Raw genomic sequence first — 20,428 nt, 5'->3', positions numbered from 1 at the left:
TCTAGTCTCAGGTAGTACCATAGCCTTCCAATGCCTTGGGGTAGAGTTCTCTACTTGAGAGTACACTTGGGCACACTATTCTGTCATATAACTCTTCATCTTGTTCTTTTTTTTTTATTTTATAGTTTTTAAATGAAAGATTTATTTCAATGTTGTTACCATTCTTAAAATATTTTATAGTTGTTCATTACTTCTCTTGTATTTTATTTATTTCCTTTCCTCACTGGGCTATTATTTCCCATTGGAACCTTTGGGCTTATAGCATCCTGCTTTTCCAACTCAGGTTGTAGCTTGGCTAGTAATAATAATAATATATTTTCTTCTTTGTCATAACTTTCAAGTTTAGTAAAGTGTGTGCGTATAATTGTGGTGTTGGTTGGTAGGGGTGTGACTACCAACGAATCCACTGTGAAGCCGATGGGGGTTGTACACGTTACTGGGTTTACGTGCGTTGTTAGTGAGAAGTGCAACTGTGCACTCCTCTTGCAATCCAAAATGGTTTTGACATGTAACTTGAGTTCTTTAAGGATGTGTGTTCATGCTACAGCTGATAGGAGAAATTACTTGACGTTTGTTACAAGAGATTTCTGATGGGTATCAGAGATGGGGCATTGTCGTAAGTGACTCTTTTGTAGTTAATTGTTACTTATGTACCGACTTGGTGGTAATGGCGATTGTGTAATGACATGATAATGATTATTTTGATAATTATTGGTGTGAGTTTATATATGTTTATGTTTATGACTTCTCTGATCAATAGATCAGAGAAGTCAAGGCAATAGATTTCTTGGATTAAATTCCTAGATCTCCAGGTAATTTCCATTTTACCTACCAGCTATCACACTCAGGACAGCATCTTTCTCTGGTGACGAGGGGACCAAAATGTGGCCCAAGGCTCCGATTAGACTGGAAACGGCTGGACACACATCTGGGGTGCCGTGAAATGCCCATCTTCCACAAGATCTGCAAAAGGAAGAAATAAACAGTACAGAAGGTCCTTAAACGTACAAATTTAATAGGTTAGAAGAAGCTGTTTGCAAGTCAAATTTAGTTAAACTTTGACCTAGGGTAACCCTAACCTGAAACCCATGACTATGATTTCCCGGTAGAAAAGTCAACAAATAGTCAGGTTTCATATGAAATAGATATCGGGTTATTACAAATGTTTTTTTTATTACAGTATTTATTAATCTTATCCTTGTTATCTTAAGTTTGTTTCTGTGAATGTTTGTAAGTTAGGGACCACCTATATGATGAAAATGCAGTTCCCTGAATAATACATGTTCAGGTTTTAATCCTCATCATTATTATTATAATTATTATTATCATTACTTACTAAGCTACAACCCTAGTTGGAAAAGAAGGATGGTATAAGCCCAGGGAAACAAGGAAAACTTAAATATTTTGAGAACCGTAGCTCCAACAGGTAAAGCAGCCCAGCAAGGAAAGAAAACATGGAAAAATAAAATATTTTGAGAATCGTAACATTAAAATAAATACATTATGATCATAATCATGCTCCTTTTCATGCGAGTGATTGTGACGCAGTTCGGGTATACTAACAGTCATGCCTTCTCAATCACAAGACTCAACACTACACAATATTCTGGAAGTTTTATTCCAGCCGTGGCCAGATTGTGGAATGACCTTCCTAATCAGGCAGTTGAATCGGTGGAACTTCAGAAGTTCAAACATGCAGCAAATGTTTTTATGTTGAACAGGCTGACGGAAGTCTTTCCTCATTGTTGATATATGACAGATCTAATTTAATGTTGTTACTGGTTTTAAAATATGTTATTTCAATTGTTCATTACTTCTCATATAGTTTATTTCCTTACTTTCTTTTTAAATTGGAATATTTCCCCACTTGGAGCCCTTGGGCTTATGTCATCCTGCTTTTCCAACAACAGTTGCAGCTTAGTAAATCTGAGCTCCTGTAAATAAGGCAACAGTTCCTCATACATGGGACTTGTCTGAGAATATCACAGCATTTATTAGTAGTATTCAAAATATATATTCTACATACAGCCATGACCCGCTTTTAGTGAGTGTTACGTTCCAAGGCCCCTCGCAAAATGCGAATCCTCGATAAGGGGGGGGGATGACTATATACATTAAACTGGAAGTGTTGAAAACTCAAATATTCTTTCGGCTTATGGATAAATTTCAAGACCAACCAATCGTTTCAAACTTTGGTTACAAAGATACTGAGTGAGTTGTCAAATAAAGTGTATAAAAAAATGCACTACAGTACATCATTCAAAATAAACTTTGCTTCATTACTAAAAGTCCAATTATAAAGAGAGCATCTATACTGAAGATGATAGTGAAACAGAAAAAATGCATAAAGAAAATAAAAATGAATCTTTCAGTCTCTAAACCAGTGTCTATCTTCAGCATCAACCAAGCTGACCATTCTACTAAATGCAATTATAATTTATTTCTTTTTTTACATTATTGGCCTCTTTTTAACTACCCTTGTCCTTATGTTTTTTAAATGACTTTATTTTCTCGACAATTTTAGGCTTTTGAGAGTATGAAATTCTTATGGTAGCATTTACGTAAAATATTTCTAATATACTTTTAAACAGAAAATAATTCCAGGTTGTGTAAAATTACTTAAAAACCAAAACTATTAATGCTATAAATCCCTGCAAATCTTAACTAGTTCACCAATCCTTTCAAAAGACACTTTACTCCAATCCTTAAATAATTTCTAATATTTAAAGAATAAATAGATACTGGTATATATAAAAATACCTAAAAAGCAAAGCTATTATTATTACAAGTACCTCCAACATTTAACAAGTGCACCAATCCCTTTCAAAAGGGCACACTGCACTAAATGGAAACTGGGGAGCATTTCTGTCTGCAGTGAGATGACATAAAAATTAAATTGGAACTGGGGAGCATTTTGTAAATTCTAGCAATATACAGTAGGGTAAAAAAGTATATTCTAAACATTTCCTGAAAGAAAATCATTATTAAATTACAATAAATGGATAGAAAATGACCTTTACACTGATAAGCCCTTTTGATATTACATTAATACTCCCTCTTGGCATGTCAGTTCCAACTTTAGGTCAGTCTACAAAAATAAAATCTTAGTTAAGTAGTTTTATAAGTGTACTTTTCAGTACTGTACTTCACACAGAAGCTTACTACTGTATAAGGATTATATAAAATGGTAGCAGATAAGTAATGAAAGTTCTGTATTAAATGAAATCATTTTGTTCAATTACAGCGTTTCATCATGAACTGTTTATAAAATATCTGACATTTAGAATTTCAGTTGGATTTGCGTTGGTATATCTGGATGTTTGGAAGTTAAGAGCCTCCCTTTATAGAGTGAAAATCAACTTACATCGGGTCTCTTGGAAACCAATGAACTAAATGGAAGAGTATATTACCATACCTGGAAAAGCTCTGTGTTTGGAAAGTGTCCGAGCAACAGGATTAACGAGCAGACCGTGCGAGACGCTATTTAATCCACCTCAGTTGAGGCGATTAGTTTCTCGGACATCCTGAAAGAAGATGGATCATTCAGATTGACCAAGATTGATTGAAGATTGTTATCAAAAGTGTAAACAAATACATAAGAAAAGACTCTTTACTAATAAAATGACTAACAAAATATCTTAGGCACAAGAATAAAATCTCTGACCATCATTTTAGGGTTAGGAAAATGTCCATACCTGTTAAAATTACATGTAAATATTATGATTATTATTACTAGCTAAGCTACAACCCTCATTGAATATGCAGGATGCTATAAGCCCAAAGGGCTCCAGCAGGGAAAATAGTCTAGTGAGGAAAGAAAATAAGGAAACAGAAGTGTGACGGAGTGTACCTTCAAGCAAAAGAACTCTAACCCAAGACAGTGGTACAATTATGGCACTACCCAAGACTAGAGAACAATGGTTTGATTTTAGAGTACTGTATCCTTCTCCTAAAAGAGGTGCTTACCATAGCTAAAGAGTCTCTTCTATCCTTACCATGTAGAAAGTAGATACAGAACAAATACAGTGCAGTGGTTAACCCCTTAGGCAAAAAAGAATTGTTTGGTGATAGTGTTGTCAGGTGAATTAAGACGGAGGAGAATGGGAAAGAAAAGGCCAGACTATTCGGTGTATGTGTAGGCGAAGGGAAAATGAGCAGTAACCAGAAGGGGATCTAGTGTAGTACAATATGGCCAGTTGAAACGACCCAATAACTCTAGCGGTAGTATCTCAACAGATAGAATAAGCAGCATGAAGAGGAAATGGCAGTAGAATTGATATACGTAAATGGAAATAAAAAAAATCAAAGAATATCATTTTTTAATGAAGTTTCTCTTGTTTTAAGAACAAAAGGTTTGTTTTTAGGTCAGAACATATACGATTAAAAGACAAGTTTATTAACGGCCAAAATACTACAAATTTTAAAAGAAAGTTGTGTTTTTCCTAGCTATACAAACCTGAGTTCTTTATATGGGTTACCTCTGTTGTTTTGTTACAACAAAATTGATGAAATATCATGGGGTTAGCAACATTGTACGGTTGCAGATTATTCCCACCTGGCTCAGGGTGTCAGAGCTAGCTCCTTTGTTATCACTCTGTTCTTGGTCAGGACTTGTCGCGTGAATGAGGTGGGAAATATAAATAAACTAGAGGGGCACTCAGTATAGCGCATTCCTCACCATAGAAGCTTGCACTTAAACCTTGACCTTTGACCTTAACATGTATTAATGTGCGTTGATTTTCATACACTCAAATATAAACTAAAATTTGAAATCTCTGTGACAACAATGTACAAAATTGTGGCTGATTACGTGAATTGGACATTTTGCTTGGCCAACCTTCCAAAAATGTTATTTTTATTAATAAAATAAATTTTTGAATATACTTACCCGATAATCATGTAGCTGTCAACTCCGTTGCCCGACAGAATTCTATGGAGGGATACGCCAGCTATCACAATACTAGAAGGGGGTGTACTTACCAGCGCCACCTGTGGCCAGGTACTCAAGTACTTCTTGTTGACACCTCCTCAATTATTCCTCGGTCCACTGGTTCTCTCTGGGGAGGAAGGGAGGGTCGATTAAATCATGATTATCGGGTAAGTATATTCAAAAATTTATTTTATTAATAAAAATAACATTTTTCAATATTAAACTTACCCGATAATCATGTAGCTGATTCACACCCAGGGAGGTGGGTGAAAACCAGTGTACAAGATTAAAGGATAGCTAAGTATCCCATATTTCATATAACAGTTATCTCAAATAACAATGAAATAATAAGTACCTGGTAAGGAAGTCGAATAGAACCGTTACTCTGCCTCTTTATTTAAAGTTCGTCTTCCTTACTGAGCGCAGCGTTCCTCTTGGAGGCTGAATCAACCCAAAGGTGCCAAAGTACACGGGGTTGCAACCCCTACTAAAGGACCTCTACCAAACCTTTAACCCAGGCGCTTCTCAAGAATGAATAGACCACCCGCCAAATCCAAGGATGCGGAAGGCTTCTTAGCCTACCGTAACAACCATAAAAACAACAATAAAAGTATTCAAGAGAAAGGTTAAAAAAGGTTATGGGATTAAGGGAATGTAGTGGCTGAGCCCTCACCTACTACTGCACTCGCTGCTACGAATGGTCCCAGGGTGTAGCAGTTCTCGTAAAGAGACTGGACATCTTTCAGATAAAATGATGCAAACACTGACTTGCTCCTCCAATAGGTTGCATCCATTATGCTCTGCAGAGAACGGTTTTTATTAAAGGCATCGAAGTAGCTACGGCTCTTACTTCGTGGGTCCTTACCTTCAGCAATGCAAGGTCTTCCTCCTTTAAGTGAGAATGTGCTTCTCTGATCAGAAGCCTTATATAATACGAAAGCCCATTCTTGGACATGGGTCTCGAGGGTTTCTTGATGGCACACCATAAGGCTTCTGACTGTCCTCGAAGAGGTTTAGACCTCTTAAGATAATATTTGAGAGCTCTGACAGGGCAAAGAACTCTCTCTAGTTCGTTACCTACCATGTTGGAGAGGCTAGGTATTTCGAACGATCTAGGCCAAGGACGTGAAGGAAGCTCGTTCTTTGCTAGGAATCCAAGCTGAAAAGAACATGTTGCAGATTCGGTTGTGAAACCAATGTTCTTGCTGAAGGCATGAACCTCACTGACTCTCTTAGCTGTTGCAAGGCAAACGAGAAAAAGAGTCTTGAGGGTAAGGTCCTTGAAGGAAGCTGACTGGAGAGGTTCGAACCTAGATGTCATAAGGAACCTTAAGACTACGTCTAGATTCCAGCCTGGAGTGGAAAGACGACGTTCTTTAGACGTCTCAAAAGACTTAAGAATGTCTTGAAGGTCCTTGTTGGAAGACAGGTCCAAACCTCTGTGGCGGAGAACTGAAGCCAACATACTCCTATATCCTTTAATCGTAGGTGCTGAAAGGGATCTCTCATTCCTAAGATGTAGAAGGAAGTCAGCTATTTGGATCACAGAGGTATTGGTAGAGGATATTGAATTGGCTCTACACCAGCTTCGGAAGACCTCCCACTTAGACTGGTAGACTCTACGAGTGGAAACCCTTCTTGCTCTGGCAATCGCACTGGCTGCCTCCTTCGAAAAGCCTCTAGCTCTAGCGAATCTTTCGACAGTCTGAAGGCAGTCAGCCGAAGAGCGTGGAGGTTTGGGTGCAACCTGTCTACGTGAGGTTGACGTAGAAGGTCCACTCTTAGAGGTAGAGTCCTGGGGAAGTCGACTAGCCATTGAAGTACCTCTGTGAACCATTCTCTTGCAGGCCAAAGGGGAGCAACCAGCGTCAGCCGTGTCCCTTCATGCGAGACGAATTTCTGCAGAACTTTGTTTATTATCTTGAACGGAGGGAATGCGTACAGGTCGAGATGGGACCAGTTCAGTAGAAAAGCATCCACATGAACTGCTGCAGGGTCTGGAACAGGGGAACAATACAGCGGAAGTCTCTTGGTTATGGAGGTGGCAAACAGATCTATGGTAGGTTGACCCCACAAGGTCCAAAGTCTGTTGCACACACTCTTGTGGAGGGTCCATTCCGTGGGAATGACCTGATTCCTTCTGCTTAGGCGATCTGCTGAAACGTTCATATCGCCCTGAATGAACCTCGTGACCAGAGTGAGGTTTAGACCTCTTGACCAAATGAGGAGGTCCCTTGCGATCTCGTATAGGCTCCTCGAATGGGTCCCTCCTTGCTTGGAGATGTAAGCCAAGGCTGTGGTATTGTCTGAGTTCACCTCCACCACTTTGCCTAGCAGGAGGGACTTGAAGTTCAACAGGGCTAGATGAACTGCTAGCAGCTCCTTGCAGTTGATGTGGAGTAATCCTTGTTCCTCGTTCCACATTCCCGAGCATTCCCGTCCGTCCAAGGTTGCACCCCAGCCCGAGTCCGATGCATCTGAGAAGAGATGAAGATTGGGGGTCTGAATGGCCAATGATAGACCCTCCTTGAGAAGGAGGTTGTGCTTCCACCACAGGAGAGTGGTCTTCATCTCTTGGTTGATAGGGATAGAGACTGCTTCTAGAGTCGAACCCTTGTCCCAATGAGCTGCAAGATGGAATTGAAGAGGGCGGAGGTGGAGTCTCCCTAGCTCGACAAACAGGGCCAGTGATGAGAGGGTCCCTGTGAGACTCATCCACTGTCTCACTGAGCAACTGCTCCTCTTCAGCATGCTCATGATGCACTCTAGGGCTTGGCTTATCCTGGGGGCCGATGGAAAAGCCCGAAAATCCTGACTCCGAATCTCCATTCCCAGGTACACAATGGATTGGGAGGGAATGAGTTGAGACTTCTCTATATTGACTAATAGACCTAGGTCTCTGATTAAGTCTAAAGTCCAATTGAGATTCTCCAGACAACGACGACTCGTGGAGGCTCTCAACAGCCAGTCGTCTAGGTAGAGGGAGGCTCTGATGTTCGACAAGTGTAGGAATTTTGCTACATTCCTCATCAGATGAGTAAAGACCATAGGAGCTGTGCTTAGGCCAAAACACAGGGCTTGGAATTGATAGACAACCTTTCCGAAAACGAATCTCAGGAAAGGTTGGGAGTCTGGATGAATAGGAACGTGAAAGTATGCATCTTTCAAGTCCAACGAGACCATCCAGTCCTCCTGTCTGACCGCTGCTAAGACCGACTTGGTCGTCTCCATCGTGAACGTCTGCTTGGTGACATACTCGTTGAGAGCGCTGACGTCCAGCACCGGTCTCCAACCTCCTGTCTTCTTGGCCACAAGAAAGAGACGGTTGTAGAAGCCCGGGGATTGATGGTCCCGGACTATAACCACTGCCTTCTTCTGCACAAGTAGCGACACCTCCTGTTGCAATGCTAGCCTCTTGTCCTCTTCTTTGTAGTTGGGAGAGAGGTTGATGGGCGATGTGGTCAGAGGTGGTTTGAGGCAGAATGGAATCCTGTAACCGTTCCTCAGCCAACTGACAGACTGTGCGTCTGCACCTCTCTTCTCCCAGGCTCGCCAGAAGATCTTGAGTCTGGCTCCTACTGTTGTCTGGAGAAGCGGAGAGTCAGTTTTTCCCTTTAGATGTCCTGGATCCTTTCCTAGACTTGCTCCTGTGAGAGTCTGGACGGGAGCTTCCTCGGCTGGGGGCTCTACCACGAAAGGGCGGTATGAACCTCGTGGCAGGGGTATCAGCCACTGGGGAGCGATAAGTCTTGGGGACTGAGGTAGCAACCTTAGACTTACGAGCCGATGAGGCTACAAGATCGTGCGTATCCTTTTGTATCAGGGCAGCAGACAAGTCCTTAACTAGCTCTTTGGGAAAGAGGAACTTCGAGAGCGGAGCAAAAAGGAGTTGTGACCGTTGGCAAGGTGTAATGCTGGCGGAAAGGAAGGTACACAGTTGTTCCCTTTTCTTCAACACCCCTGATACAAACATCGACGCTAGCTCACCCGATCCATCTCTGATGGCCTTATCCATGCAGGACATTAATAGCATGGCAGAATCTTTGTCCGCAGGAGAGGTTTTCTTGCTGAGGGCCCCCAGGCACCAGTCGAGAAAGTTGAACATTTCAAATGCTCTAAACATCCCTTTCAGTAAGTGATCCAGGTCTGAGAAGGTCCAACAAACCTTCGAGCGCCTCATAGCAGTTCTCCGAGGCGAGTCTACCAGACTTGAGAAGTCAGCCTGGGCAGAGGCAGGTACTCCCAAGCCTGGTGCTTCCCCTGTGGCATACCAAACGCTCGCTTTCGAAGTGAGCTTCGTTGGAGGGAACATGAAGGAAGTCTTGCCAAGGTGTTGTTTAGACTGCAGCCACTCCCCTAAGATCCTTAAAGCCCTCTTAGAGGATCTAGCTAGGACAAGCTTAGTATAGGTGGACTTAGCTTGTTGTACGCCCAGCGAAAACTCAGATGGCGGAGAGCGGGGAATAGCAGAGACAAAGTGGTCTGGGTAAATCTCCCTGAGTAGAGCCAAGACCTTACGAAAATCAATAGACTGTGGAGAAAGCTTGGATTCGTCCACGTCTGATGAGGGATCCAGGTGTGCCTCCTCATCATCCGACACCTCATCACCAGAGTGTAGCGAAGAGATCGGACAAGAATGCTGAACCGCAGAGTCAGAACGGGTAGGAACAATAACAGTGGTTTCCTCTTCAAGTAACTGTTGAGGGAAAACCTGAGGCTCAGACTGCAAAGGCTGAACAACAGACGAAGCAGAAGGAAGGCGCATGGGTGGAGGAGGTTGACTCCTAGCAAGAGAGGTTGAACCCAAGGATTGCGCTTGCTGAGCGGAGGACGGAGGCGGAGTAGCAAGTTCCTGTTCCTGTGATATGAGCGGAGCATGATGAGGTTGAGGCTGCGCAGAACAAGGTAAAGTTCTCGCAAGCTGAGGCTCCTGAGGTGCAAGTCCAGGGTGTAGAGGAGCTTGCCTTGAGGAGGGTTGAGCTCGCTGCAGCGAGAGCTGAGGAGACTGACTCATGGACGGGAGAGGTTGTTGTACCTCAACCGAGAGTTGCACCACTGGTGGAGCAGCAAGGGGAGGCGGAGGAAGAGTGGAATAATCCTCCTGATCCCAAAGTAAAGGTTGCCTTAAAGAAGGCTGAGGCTGAACACCACTGGGAACAGCGAACTCAGAATGTGGCTCAACATCGTACGCCTGGCAGATGGTGCTGCGACCAGGCGGAGCGAGCGCAGGCGGGGCGAGCGCAGGCGGAGCGAGAACAGGCGGAGGGAGTGTAGGCGGAGGCGGAGGTGCAACACTCTCAGCCCGACACTCACGCATCAAGTCCGAAAGCTGTGCTTGCATGGACTGAAGCAGAGTCCACTTGGGATCGGCAGAAACGACAGTAGACTGAGGTAAAGCCTTAACAGTCGAGCTCTGTTGTGGCAGAACCTTACTCCTCTTAGGCGGAGTACAGTCGACAGATGACTGAGGCGAGTCAGAGCTGAGCCAATGACTGCAACCTGGCTGAGCACTCGCGGACTGGACTCTACGTTTAAGCGGTCTCGAGACCTGAGACCAACGTTTCTTCCCTGACAGTTGATCAGCGGACGAGATAAAGACGGGCTCAATCGTCTGCAGGTGGGAGTGACGGTCTTTGGAAGACACGCCCGCAACCACCGAGGATAATTCTGTGCGCCTAACAAGGCCTGCCGAACCCTTATGCCCTTCGACATTGCTTCTCCCCTGGGCTTGGGAGCTTGCAAGAGGTCCCGGACTGGGAGGACGACTGGCTCGCACAGAAAAATCCTCACGCACCACACTGGCACTAACACTAGCACTTGGCACTGCACTGACACTAGCACTCGTCACAGCACTGGCACTAACTCCACCCACTGCACTCTTGACCTTCAGTTCTTTAACTTCGGCCATCAGAGACTTATGGTCACTTACCACTGACTCTACTTTATCGCCTAAAGCCTGAATAGCACGCAAAACAACTGACATATCAGGCGGAGGGCACACAGTAGGTTCGGGGGTAGCCACTACAGGGGTAGGAAAAGGTAGGGGATCATGAGGTGAGGAAAACAGTGAAGAGTGAGAAGAACTCCTCCTAACTCTACCTCTCTCTAACTTAGTTGAATATTTCAAAAGACGGACAAATTCCAATTCCGAAAGTCCGGCGCATTCCTCACATCGATTTTCTAACTGACAGGGCCTGTCCCTACAGTCAGAACAAGCGGTGTGAGGATCTACCGAGGCCTTCGGAATACGCCTATTGCAAGACCTACATCGTCTATGGGAGGGGGCTTGCGAAATGTCAGACATCTTGAATCCAAAGAGTTAGCCAAAGGGGGTTCCAAAAACAAGCAAAAATCGTTAACCGTTAATCAGGACTATATAAAAGCTATCTAGCTAATATAAGAAGGTTTCCAGTAAAGCGACAGCCGTTAATCTGAGAGAATACTTCACCAATTAGCCGTGAATAAACTCGAAGACCATAAGCGTATCCCAGAACGTCTTGCCGGAAGCACGACAGAGGAATAATTGAGGAGGTGTCAACAAGAAGTACTTGAGTACCTGGCCACAGGTGGCGCTGGTAAGTACACCCCCTTCTAGTATTGTGATAGCTGGCGTATCCCTCCATAGAATTCTGTCGGGCAACGGAGTTGACAGCTACATGATTATCGGGTAAGTTTAATATTGAAAATTTAATCATTTCCAATTTTTTACATAACAGTTAATCCCTGCATGTTTCATTAATCTACAATTAAAATTATGGTTTGGAAGCTGTTTACAAACAAACCGGGGTAAAACATAACCTCCTTCCAAATTTATTGGCAGAGGTAATGATTCAAGTTTGCATAGCTAGGAAAATTACAATTTACTTTTGAAATAAGTACAGTAGTTTGTTCCTACGCAAATACAAACGCTTGTCACTTATATGGGAATCTTCCTTAGAAAGTCCTCAGCTATAAAATTTAGGGCGTCTATCTAACCCCTAACCCAAAGTATCCATTCATGCTTGGCTCATGAGAGAACCGAAGAACAGGACACACAGCCTTATTTGAAATAACGGTAAGTGACGGAATCACAACCCAACAAAATTGGCCTTTTGTAAGAACATCATCAAAGTTACTGAACAATATATCTGCCCACAGTGGGGAGTTTACCTGTATACGCAGTCATCAATGTAGGTATTCCCAAGAGAATAAAGAGGAAACCATTCACTCGACTCTCATACCATAATCGTAGTCGGCGCCCACTCGTGTCCGAGTATTGGGTTCTGTCGTTAGCCATCAGCCTGCTGATGAAGAAGGGTGGAGGAAACGACAGAGTGCCAGTAGCTGGGTATATTGTTTTGGGTGGTCGTGGCTTTGCAACGGCCATGCACACACACTTGGCCCACACCGTTTTCACCGCGGCTCAAGACATATGAGACAGGCGGCTTCTCCTATGTTGGTTGCATCGGACTGCCGGGTTCTTGTTATGTTAAGGCCCGCCTTGTTGCCTGCCCGACAGGCATTGCCCTCTTCCGCCGTCGCTGGGATGCTCCGCTGTTGGGGTCTTGTTTGGTTTGATTTTGGAGTTTTCCTTCTCCCCATACCATAATAACATTGAAGTAATCGATGATGCAACAAAATGCTAGCTGTCCTGCAGGGGCACGGGTCTTTATATAAACTGTTGGGCGGCTACCACAGGACCTAAGGAGAAAGTATCCAGAGACCTATACGAGCAGTCTTTCAAATGATATGCAGTGAAGGTGGTCTACCTTTTCATACACCTGAGCCGAGTACCTGTGTTTCCAAGTGGTTCTTGCAGAATGCCAAGGTTGCAGCAATACCACGGATATCATTAATGTTTCTCAGAGCCAGAATAAGATAGTATTCTTAGTTATTCCTTTCTTGTTTTGACCTGTGCATAAAAACAAGTTAGGGATATCTGCACAAAAGGGTGCAGTCTTCTTTGAGGAAAGACAGACTGCCGTTACAGGACATAATAACAAACTATCTGAATCATCAGTTACTTCCTTGATTGATGAAATAGAAAAGCAGTTAAATCGGTTGTCATTAATGGATTTTGGGTCTCAACAATATGCGGTACCTAAATCTGCCTGATCAAAAGCTACAATGGCTCCACTGTGTGTGTGTCTTAATCTTCTTTCAACTATGGGAGGTGGTTCCATCTACAGAGGGACTAGACAGTTATGGCATCTACCGGTTACCGTAGCTCTTGCCTAGGCAACCTCACTAAAGGCCTCAGTGTGCTGGTAATTGATTTAAAATAAAGCCAATTACACCCATATGATCTGTTAGGGGGACCAAGCTGCACATATACATACATATACAAAGGCATTTCCTCAATTTTGGGGGGTAGCCGACATCAAACAAATGAAACAAAAAAGGGGACCTCTCCTCTCTGCACACTTACTATACCATAAACAATAATGCATGAAAGTAACTGTTGTTCAGTGGCTTAAAACTCCTAAAAAGATCAGCAAACAATTGTAAGCAGCCTTCAAAATAAGCTGATGGACATGGCCTTATAAAATGAGGAAGAGGACCGACGACTGAGAGACATTACCGGCTGATTGGCAGGAACTCTCAAATGATGGAACATAGGCAAGAAAACACCTCAGCACCAACCCCAATTGCATTACAGGTAATTGGATTCCATCAATCCAAAGTTTCCCAGAAAGATGTCGCTTACCAACTTAAAATAAACAAGGACAAGGCAACCATTAAAGATGGCTGAGAAGATATGAGTTTTTCAGTCAAGAAACATGCCAAGTGCCATTTTTAAAAAGTGTCAGAAATTGCGATTGAAAATTGCCAATTTTCAATCGCGAATTACTCGGTAAATATAACAGCTAGGAGTTTCATATTTGTTATAAATATAAAATTTGCTACTATATATAACAAATATGAAACTCCTAGCTATTATATTTACCGAGTAATTCGCGATTGAAAATTGGCAAACTTTAATCGCGATTTCTGACACTTTTTAAAAATGGCACTTGGCATGTTTCTCGACTGAAAGACTCATATAATAAAGGAGAAGGCTTAATAAAATCATAACATCAGAAGCAAAGAAGTGCTAAACAAATTTATGGGTATCAAAGCAAACAGTTTACCATGGCAAGAGAGCATTTGAGGTTATTTATATTCTCTTGGCTTTTAAGCCAAAACAAAATCAACACATTCTCGCCCTTCAAGTTACTTCCTTAGACAATTGGAAATTCAACTAGAAAGCTTTTCGGAAAATAATGGGCTTTAGTTAAAAATAACTGTGTTGATAGATCTAAGACACAGCACTAAAATCATTATGGAATAGCAACTACTACTCGATGTAAAGTTAGGCTTCAATAAAAGCACCTCCATTAATGAAGTAGCAGCCCAAGGGATTTCTTTAAAGAATAGGTCTACGGTAGTTAATCAATAAAATAACAAATTGACACTTTGAAAAACTAGGAAAACAATATTTCTTTCATATTTTTCATTTTCAAAATGTAATGTGTAATATTTACTCGTCGTCGTCGTCGGCGCCCACTCGTGTCCGAGTATTGGGTTCTGTCGTTAGCCATCAGCCTCCTATCTAGAGATGAAGAGGGGTGGAGGAAACGACAGAATGCCAGTAGCTTCTCCTTTATTTAAGATAGGCAAAGGCTAGGAGAAGGAAAACTCCAAAATCAAACCAAACAAGACCCCAACGGCGGAGCTTCCCAGCGCCGGCGGAAGAGGGCAATGCATGTCGGGCAGGCAATAAGGCGGGCCTTGGCATAACAAGAACCCGGCAGCCCGATGCAACCAACATCGGAGAAGCCGCCTGTCTCATATGTCTTGAGCCGCGGTGAAAACGGTGTGGGCCAAGTGTGTGTGCGTGGCCGTAGCAAAGCCACGACCACCCAAAACAATATACCCAGCTACTGGCATTCTGTCGTTTCCTATACCCTTCTTCATCTCTTTCTCAGGAGGCTGATGGCTAACGACAGAACCCAATGCTCGGACACGAGTGGGCGCCGATGACGACGACGACGACGATTAATGGCTGATATAGCTGAAAGACACAGACATGAATCCAAATTCTAAATTAGAATAGCAAGTATTAGATGTCGAGTAACAGCTCACCTTTATATAAAAGTTCTTAAAATATACTTGGGTTCATAAATATAATTTTGACTTACAATTTACTTTTCTTGAGCTTGGAAATAAGAATTGCTCCGGTCACTTTCTTTTGAAGACGTGCTATTTCTAAATCTCTCTCTGTGGTGGGTTAGAGAAGCTTCCTTTTCAATAGCAAAACACTAGATCCTGCATCAATCAGCGCTCGAATGGACTTACCTGGTAGGACAGTCCTGATGGTTCAGATTCCGAGCTGCCATTAGGATCCCGATAGGGGAAACACGAGCTAACAACCTCATTTGGAATACCGTCGCCTCTGGCCCGTCTCTAGTGCTGTGGGGGTGAGGTTGGGGGTACAGAGGGAGGTGCAAGTGCCAGCATGTCCGTTGGGTGTCACTCCATTGTACCTGCTGTCTTGTAAGGGGCTGTTAAACTTCCTGCCCCACCTTTCCTCTGCCTCCTCTTCCTCGGGAATTTGGCAGTGGGTTGTGTAACCGGCGTCAATGACCTCAGATGTCAGGATGCCTGAAAACTTTAAATCAATCAATCAATCAATTCCTGTAAAACATTCGAGATTATTAATATACCCCTCCAAAAGAAGAAACCTTATCATAAATATTACTCAAATTTAGACTTCCTCAATATGGTCACTAATCAGTTGATAAAATAATCACTACGGTACTGTACACTACATAAGAGTTCAAATTTGGTCTTGACTGTGTCACTCTAGTTCATAACTGCATTAACCCTTTTACCCCCAATGCTATTTGGAACTTTCCAACCCTTAACCCCAAGGCTTTTTTCTTTTTCAAGCACGTTTTGCAATATTTTTTTTTAGATTGAGCTGACAGCCTTAATTTTCGTCATAGAGAGGTCAGGTTGGTCTCATTATTTTGGAAAATGCCTGAAGTTTCTCATAAAGTTATCAGAAACATGCAAAAAAATGCAAATAGCAGATTTTTGCAAGGACGTACTAGTACGTCCATGGGGGTTAAGGGATGAGTTTTGTAAAACGTACCAGTGCGTCCATTGGGGGTAGAAGGGATAATACAGTAACCCCAATCTTGTCTACAACTCTAAACAAAGTTCTTATATTATGGCCATATTAAACTTTAGGATGAGTATATATATAGATACCTTCTCTGGGTGTACTGTATATTACATTGTGATTTTCACAGCTATTTTGTGATTTTATTATTTCAAGTCTGTACATTTCTCAATGTCAAGTTTCATGACTCTTATTACTGCATTCTAATTGGCTTTATAAAACTTATGAGTTATTGCCCTTATATTTCAACCATCTAACATCGCTATAATTTTTTTGATTTAAGAATTACAATGATGTCTCACAGGATTATAATACAGGAGAGGGGGTTCCTAGCCTCCTCGTCCCGTCCCTTTTAGTCGCCTCTTACGACACGCAGGGATACATTGGCGCTATTCTAATTGTTTTTATTCCCCCGCGGCCACAGGGGGCTGTGGCACCCTAGCAGTACCAGCCGAACTCGGTTGAGTCCCTTGTCAGGCTGGGAGGAACATAGAGAGGAAACGTCCCCTTTTTTGTTTCATTTGTTTGATGTCGGCTACCCCCCAAAATTGGGGGAAGTGCCTTGGTTATGTATGTATGTAAGAATTACAATGGAATAAGTACCTGCATACTATTAATTGAAGGAAATGCTGCATCAAAGTTGAACTGAAAAATAGTCAACATCATTCACATACAAAAAGAGAATATTATGTAAGTAGTAAAAAAGGGATTTTGATAAAGGAAAAATCTATTTCTGGGCGAGGGACCTGTGTCGCTCCATGAAATGCTCCTTATAGCACCATTTCTAAGGTGTAAATACTGCTAGATATACCGGAGAAAAAGTTGCACGGAATGCCAGGAATATAACCAGCTCGCTCACCCTTATAAGTTTGCCTTGTCAAAAATTATTTGTTTGCCCATATCAAAAGAAATGAAAATTACAACATTTTGTCTAAGAACAAAATTTTGAGAAAAGTTTCTAACTGAAAATGTTGGTGAATCTATCAAAAACCTTTGACAATTCATGTCCCAGGAATTCTACCTTCTCGGCCCTGAAAGTGCATTTGTCAAAACGCACTACGAGGCCGTTTTCTTGTGGTCATTTCAACACTGTTCTTACGTGCTGAAAATGTTCGTCCTGGGACTTAGGAAATACCAGGATGTCGACGTATACAGCGCAAAAAGGTAGGTCCCCCAGAATGTTGTTCATTAGGCGCTGGAAGGTGTTTTTTATAATTCATGATCTTAACCTTGACCTATGGTCCAATCTCTTCCAAATTCTAATCAAATTGCCCTTGGATTAAGGCCAATCATCTCACAAAATTTATGATTCGGTAAAATAGTTTTTGAGTTATGCGAATCACAAACACACAAACAGACATACAAACAAATACACGTCTATCAAAATATAACCTTCCCAAAAAGTTAGAGAAGGTAACAAGACAGCACTATAATCAAACTGGGCATTAACCCTTTTACCCCCGATGGACGAACTGGTACGTTTCACAAAACTCATCCCTTTACCCCCATGGACGCACCGGTACGTCCTTGCAAAAAAACTGATATTTACATTATTTTGCATATTTTTGATAACTTAACTTCAGGAATTTTCCAAAAGAATGAGACCAACCTGACCTCTCTATGACAAAAATTAAGTCTGTTAGAGCAATTTAAAAAAAAAAAATATATTGCAAAATGTGCTTGAAAAAAAAATGCCTGGGGGTTAAGGGTTGGAAAGTTCCGAACAGCGTTGGGGGTAAAAGGGTTAAGGATTTTGGATATGCCGCAGTTCTCTAAACCTAAAGCATCTTCCAATGGATTAAAAAAATTATTTTGTGAATTACACCTTGGAGCTCTTTGTTGCTGCCTCACAGGATTTTTTTTATACAGGAGAGGGGGTTCCCAGCCCCCTCGTCCCGTCCCTTTTAGTCACCTCTTACGACACGCAGGGATAACGTTGGCGCTATTCTAATTGTTTTATGCCCCCGCGGCCACAGGGGGCTGGAGGAACGTAGAGAGTAGAGGTCCCCTTTTTTGTTTGTTTCTTGTTGATGTCGGCTACCCCCCAAAATTGGGGGAAGTGCCTTTGGTATATGTATGTATGTATGTACACCTTGGAGCTTATATTGATTAAGTGAAATCTAAATCAGCTGTGTTGGATCATCGGCAGTACTGTATAGTACCTTGCTTTAGGAGTAATTTTGAACACTGTACGAGCAAAAGGGGATTTGAGCACAAAAATTAAAATCAGATTATGAGGACTATATAAATCTGCAAGCAGAAACTTCCTTGTGAAAATGTTATTTTCATTAGTAAAATAAATTTTTGAATATACTTACCCGATAATCATGTAGCTGTCAACTCCGTTGCCCGACAGAATTCTACGGACGGGATACGCCAGCGATCGCTATACAAGAGGGGGGTGTACTCACCAGCGCCACCTGTGGCCAGGTACTGCAGTACTTCTTGTCAACACCACCTCAATTTTTCCTCGGTCCACTGGTTCTCTATGGGGAGGAAGGGTGGGTCAATTAAATCATGATTATCGGGTAAGTATATTCAAAAATTTATTTTACTAATGAAAATAACATTTTTCAATATTAATCTTACCCGATAATCATGTAGCTGATTCACACCCAGGGGGGTGGGTGAAAACCAGTGTATATGTTAATCAAGAAGCTAAGTATCCCGTATTTCATATTATCAGTTATTCAAAATAACAATGAAATTATAAGTACCTGGTAAGGAAGTCGACTTGAACCATTACTCTGCCTTTAATAAGTTCGTCTTCCTTACTGAGCGCAGCGTTCCTCTTAGGAGGCTGAACAACTCTAAGGTGCTGAAGTATAAAGGGCTGCAACCCATACTAAAGGACCTCTACACAACCTCTAACCTAGGCGCTTCTCAAGAAAGAATTGACCACCCGCCAAATCAACTAGGATGCGGAAGGCTTCTTAGCCTACCGTAACAACCCAAAACAACAATAAAAGCATTCAAGAGAAAGGTTAAAAAAGGTTATGGGATTAAGGGAATGTAGTGGCTGAGCCCTCACCTACTACTGCACTCGCTGCTACGAATGGTCCCAGGGTGTAGCAGTTCTCGTAAAGAGACTGGACATCTTTGAGATAGAATGATGCAAACACTGACTTGCTCCTCCAATAGGTTGCATCCATAATACTCTGCAGAGAACGGTTCTGTTTGAAGGCCATCGAAGTAGCCACAGCTCTCACTTTGTGTGTCCTTACCTTCAGCAAAGCAAGGTCTTCATCCTTCATGTGAGAATGAGCTTCTCTAATCAGAAGCCTTATGTAATACGAAACTGCGTTCTTGGACATAGGCATCGAAGGTTTCTTAATGGCACACCATAAGGCCTCTGATTGTCCTCGTATAGGTTTTGACCTTTTAAGATAGTACTTAAGAGCTCTGACAGGGCAAAGAACTCTCTCTAGCTCGTTACCCACCATGTTGGAAAGGCTAGGAATTTCGAACGATCTAGGCCAAGGACGTGAAGGAAGTTCATTTTTTGCCAAAAACCCGAGCTGTAAGGAACATGTAGCTGTTTCGGATGTGAATCCTATGTTCCTGCTGAAGGCGTGAACCTCACTAACTCTTTTGGCTGTTGCAAGGCAGACGAGGAAAAGTTTTGAGAGTAAGGTCTTTGAAAGAGGCTGACTGGAGAGGTTCAAATCTAGGAGACATAAGGAACCTTAAGACTACGTCTAGATTCCAGCCTGGAGTGGACAAGCGACGTTCTTTAGAGGTCTCGAAAGACTTAAGGATGTCCTGTAGATCTTTGTTGGAGGAAAGATCCAAGCCTCTGTGGCGGAAAACTGTTGCCAACATACTTCTGTACCCTTTGATCGTAGGAGCCGAAAGAGATCTAACATTCCTAAGATGCAACAGGAAGTCAGCAACTTGGGTTACAGAGGTACTGGTAGAGGAAACTGCATTGGCTCTGCACCAGCTTCTGAAGACTTCCCACTTGGATTGATAGACTCTGCGAGTGGATATCCTCCTTGCTCTGGCAATCGCTCTGGCTGCCTCCTTCGAAAAGCCTCTAGCTCTAGAGAGTCTTTCGATAGTCTGAAGGCAGTCAGACGAAGAGCGTGGAGGCTTGGGTGTACCTTCTTTACGTGAGGTTGACGTAGAAGGTCCACTCTTAGAGGGAGAGTCCTGGGAACGTCGACCAGCCATTGCAGTACCTCTGTGAACCATTCTCTTGCAGGCCAAAGGGGAGCAACCAACGTCAGCCGTGTCCCTTCGTGAGAGACGAACTTCTGAATAACTCTGTTGACGATCTTGAACGGCGGGAATGCATATAGATCGAGGTGGGACCAATCCAGCAGAAAAGCATCCACGTGAACTGCTGCCGG

General features: G+C 42.6%; 1 long non-coding RNA gene across 2 annotated transcripts in view; it reads right to left on the bottom strand.

The window, feature by feature from the left end:
- The window catches only part of LOC137637521 (uncharacterized), a 41,558-nt gene that overhangs the window by 2,763 nt on the left and 18,367 nt on the right, over nt 1-20,428 (bottom strand). Inside the window, exons 2-4 of one of the 2 annotated variants that reach the window (XR_011043682.1) lie at nt 15,248-15,560; nt 3,416-3,524; nt 833-963 (exon numbers count right to left, since the gene is read on the bottom strand). This is a non-coding gene — a long non-coding RNA (uncharacterized lncRNA). The remainder of the gene's footprint in view (nt 1-832; nt 964-3,415; nt 3,525-15,247; nt 15,561-20,428) is intronic. The other variant, XR_011043683.1, reaches the window with a different exon arrangement.

Source organism: Palaemon carinicauda, unplaced genomic scaffold (assembly GCF_036898095.1).
Source record: "Palaemon carinicauda isolate YSFRI2023 unplaced genomic scaffold, ASM3689809v2 scaffold801, whole genome shotgun sequence".
NCBI lineage: Eukaryota > Metazoa > Arthropoda > Malacostraca > Decapoda > Palaemonidae > Palaemon > Palaemon carinicauda.
The sequence above is the reverse complement of the archived record's forward strand: the minus strand, read 5'-3'. Positions and strand labels throughout refer to the sequence as shown.